The sequence below is a fragment of the Lynx rufus genome, unplaced genomic scaffold (assembly GCF_022079265.1).
Source record: "Lynx rufus isolate CCGP_SWC_20201006 ecotype Redwood Valley unplaced genomic scaffold, mLynRuf1.p SCAF_1, whole genome shotgun sequence".
In the NCBI taxonomy this organism is placed as follows: Eukaryota; Metazoa; Chordata; class Mammalia; order Carnivora; family Felidae; genus Lynx; species Lynx rufus.
Window position 1 is genome coordinate 18,947,358 of NW_025814823.1, and position 4,415 is coordinate 18,951,772.

At 45.0% G+C, this 4,415-nt stretch overlaps 1 pseudogene; it reads right to left on the minus strand.

Annotated features, from left to right (window-relative positions):
* Window positions 1–1,886: 1,886 nt before the first annotated feature.
* LOC124508355 (programmed cell death protein 2-like) lies at window positions 1,887–3,325 on the minus strand (annotated as a pseudogene).
* Between the last annotated feature and the right edge of the window lie 1,090 nt (window positions 3,326–4,415).

The following is a 4,415-nucleotide window of genomic DNA, read 5'->3' on the forward strand; positions in this document are numbered from 1 at the left end:
GTTTTGGGCCCTTACGTGTATAGCATTTAATTATCCTGATGACTATGTAGGATTTCTTCCTGCACTGGTAACACAGGGTCACCCCTCACTGATGTAGATTGCCCTGTATTTACCTTTGGAGGACAACAGGCTCCTTTGCAGGGGTCTGTGCTCTAAGCCAGCAGTGCTGGCAGAGGAGGCACCTGTTAGTGATCTGGGAACTCCCTCTGCTGGGAGGTGTGTGCAGTGCCAACAGGAGGCCACAGCCCCACTTTGGAGGGGTCTCAGTCTCCCAATGATGGAGCTAGAAGGGCCTTTAGAAGAGACCATTGGTTCTAATGCTCACTGTATATGTAGAAAAGAGACCCAGAGAGGGACAGTGGATTTAGTCATGATTGCACAGCTAGATGGTGTCAAGACAGTGCTAGGACCTTGGATGCTTGGTTCCTTGACAGCCCTATTGCCTTTGTTTTAATACTATGTAATGGGCCAACAGCACTCCTGGGGGTGGAGGTTAGTCTGGAGCCTTTGCCGCCCGGCTCTCTGGATCAGGACATCGGGCCATCGTGGTCTGAGGTGATCTAGGTGTAGCATACCTGTGTTCTTCTCTGTGTGCCTCCTTTTCTCTGAAACAGACCTCTCCCATCTGGCAGGTTTTGGGTCCAGCTCATCTACTGTAAAGTGCTGGGAAGCTGTCACTGCCTGTCAGAAGCTAGTATAGGAGAAATTCCAGGAAGGAACTAAGAACTCTAAGCAGCTAGGGTGGGGGAGGGTCTGGAGAAGATAGTTAAGTAATTGGATGATGTTGAAATGAGGCAGTGTGGAGCTCAAAAGTTAAATTGCCTTAAAGGGTAACCTTGGTCTTCCTTGACTGCTCTGTTGCTGTATGCCTTAACTAGTGTAGTTTGGGAATGTGACATTTTCGATCATTGGCATTTATCCTCTCAAATGCCAAAATTAAAAATAAGCCAAAAGCCTTTTTTCCTTATTGAAATATGGTTAACATCTATTAATTTCAGGGGTGCAGCATAGTGATTTGACAGTTGTATAGTGTGCACCATACGTGTGGTCAGCTTCTGTCCCCATACAAAGTTGTTAAAATATTATGGACTGTAATTTTCATCTCCATGACTTATTTTATACCTGGAAGTTTGTATCTCTCAGTCCCCTTACCTGTTTTGTCCACCCACCTCCCCTCTGGCAACCACCAGTTTGTTCTCTGTATTTAAGAGTGTTTGTATGTTCTTTAGATTCCACATATAAGTGAAATCACATGGTATTTGTCTTTCTCTGACTACAATTTCACTTAACATAATATCCTCTAGGTCTATCCATGTTGTCGCAAATGGGAAGATCTCCTTCTCTTTTATGGCTGAGTAATATTCCATTGCATGTGTGTGTATATATATGTGTGTGGTGTGTGTGTGTGTGTGTGTGTGTGTGTGTGTGTGTGTGTGTGTATATATATATATATATATATATATATATATAGGCAATTCACCCATTTTTACTGTAGAAAGAAACATAGGTAAAAGGATTACTTCACCTAGTCCTGCCATTCATAATTAGTTCACACCGAGTATGTATCTTTCCATATTTCTGTGGACATACACACGTATAAGTACTTGTACAAAGATAGGAACATACTATGAATATCTTGGTGTCAGTTTAAACCTGTATCTTATTGTATGTGCACATAGGTCTGTACGATTAAGACTGCATTCCTTCTGCTGTAGGGATACACCAAAATTTCTTTAATTACTTGTCATTGGACATTTTTGTTTCACGAATATTTACACATTGTAAACTCCCCTAAAACAATATCTTTGTGGTATAATTATTTCCTTAGGACAAAGTCCTAGAAGTGGAATTGCAGGGTTTAAGAGATTATGAGCATTTGTAAGGCTTTATAACCTCTTTGGTGTGTATCTGTTTTCTCTCTTCCAAACAATTTCCTCTCTGTGGTGAATCCCCAGTCTACAGCTTTCAGCCCAGGTGAAGACAGCCCGAACACCCCACTGACACTTGTGTTCAGTCCGTCAGCCTTCAGGTAGTTGAGCAGCCGACACATGACCTGGAATGCAGAGATGTTGTTCTCTTGACACCACAGGGGCAATATGGAATATCCTTCTCTTGAGGGATATTTTCACCGAAGATCCAGATGGGTGCAATCCCTCTGCCATATCTGAGAATCTGTTCTGGCTCACGGGCTATTTTACTTATTTATTTTTAATTTTTTTTAATCTTTATTTTTGAGAGAAAGAGAGAGACAGCACAAGCGGGGGGAGGGGCAGAGAGAGAGGGAGACGCAGAACTGGAAACAGGCTCCAGCCTCCAAGCTGTCAGCACAGAGCCTGACGTGGGGCTGGAACTCACAGACCGCGAGATCATGACAGGAGCCAAAGTCCGACGCTTAACTGACTGAGCCACCCAGGCGCCCCTCAAGGGCTATTTTATTTTTAAACTTCTGGAAAATTTTATCTTCCTCGGATTTTTGTTTTGCCAGGGAATCCAATTCTTCAGGTACTTCTGGTTCCCATAATTTCTGATTCATTTGCTTTTTCAACAACTTCAGGTGTAATCTCATCTTGTTTCTATTACGATTCCAAATTCTGGAAAAAAGTTGTGGTCTGGAATTGTTCTGTCCAAATAATCTGATTGTGTGCAAGCCTGCTTATGTCCCAGTCTCCTGTCTAAGGGCCTGACGCTCCTTGTGCAATAATGTGCCTTGGGACGTCTGGAGCATGTTTGGGGCCTACACAGCCACAAACCCTTCAGAGATGAGCATCAGACTTGAGCTGGAGGCACACAGACTCACCTGTCTCTGGATGAAGTGTCCTCAGAAGGTGGCTCATATGTGTACAAGTCATTTTTCCAAGGTAGCTGATTTCTAAAAACAATTGATTAACTCACAAGCTGGGGCCCAGAATGCGCAAGGGAGCGGGGTGGGGGTGGGGACCGGGCGCTGCGTGGGGCCACGCTCCCTTCACCTTGGCTGGCCCCTACCGTGCGAGACCAGCGCGGGTCCTGGCCCGGGAACAGCGGCTGCCCGCCGCGTGGGCCTGCGCATCATGGTGGCGCCCGGCAGCAGAAGAGGAAGAGGCCACGGCGGAAGGCGTCGCGCGGTCGGCAGCTGCGGTGGAGGTGTAGCGAGGCGGCCAGCTCTTCTGGCCCTGGCAGCCCCGCCTCCCACCTTGCTTGGGAACTGCCGGCTGCCACGTGGGCCCTGCCTCCGCGAAGCCTCACTCAGGCGGCCGCCACTGGCCGCCACCATGGAGCCTGAGGGGCCACCTTTATCGCCTCCTCTTTGCCTCTTCATCCGCCAGTGGGCGCTTGGGTTATCCATATCTTGGCTATTCTAATAATGCAGGGAACCTAGGGGTGTATGTATCTTTTTGAATTAGTGTTTTTGGTTTTCCTGGGTAAATACCCAGTAATGGAATGAATGGATCACGTGGTATTTCTGTTTTTAACTTTTTGAGGAACCCACCAACATGCTTTATTCCCTTGTGGCTGCACTGATGTACATTCTCACTGATAGTGTTTAAGAGTTTCTTCTTCTCTGCATCCTTGCCAACGCTGGTTATTTCTTGTCTTTTTGATTCTACCCATTCTGATAGGTATTAGGTCATATCTCGTTGTGGTTTGGAATTTGCTTTTCCCTGATTAGTGATGCTGAGCATCTTCATGGATCTGTTGGCCATTTAGATGTGTTTAGAAAAATGTATATTCAGGTCCACTGCCCTTTTTTGTTTTTAACGTTCGAGCGCGAGAGAGAGAGCGTGAGTGGGGGAGGGCCAGAGAGAGAGGAAGACACAGAACCTGAAGCAGGCTCTAGGCTCTGAGCTATCAGCACAGAACCAGATGCAGGGCTCAACCCCAAGAACCCTGGAGGTCATGACCTGAGCTGCTTAACAGACTGAGCCACCCAGACGCCCCCCTCCCCCCATTTTTTAAATTTGATTGTTTTTTTTTGATGTTGAGTTATAGAAGTTCTTTATGTATTTTGAATATCAACTTCCTATCAATATCATTTGCAAATATTGTATTCTCTTCCATTTAGTAGGTTTTTTGTTTTATTGATGGTTTCCTTCACTGTGCAGAAGCTTTTTTTATTGTAGTATGGTCCCAATAGTTTATTTTTACTTTTGTTTCCCTTGCCTTAGGAGACCTATCTAGAAAAATGTTGCTATGACCAGTGTCAAAGGACTTACTGCCTATGTTTTCTTCTAGAAGTTTTATGTTCTCAGGTCTCACATTTAGGTCTTTAATCCGTTTTGAGTTTATTTTTGTGTATGGTGGAAGAAAGTAGTCCATTTTCGTTCTTTTGCATATAGCCATCCCTTTCCCAGCACCATTTATAGAAGAGTCTTTCTTTTCCCTATTGTATATTCTTCCCTTCTTTGTCACCGAGTAATTGACTCTATAAGTGTGGG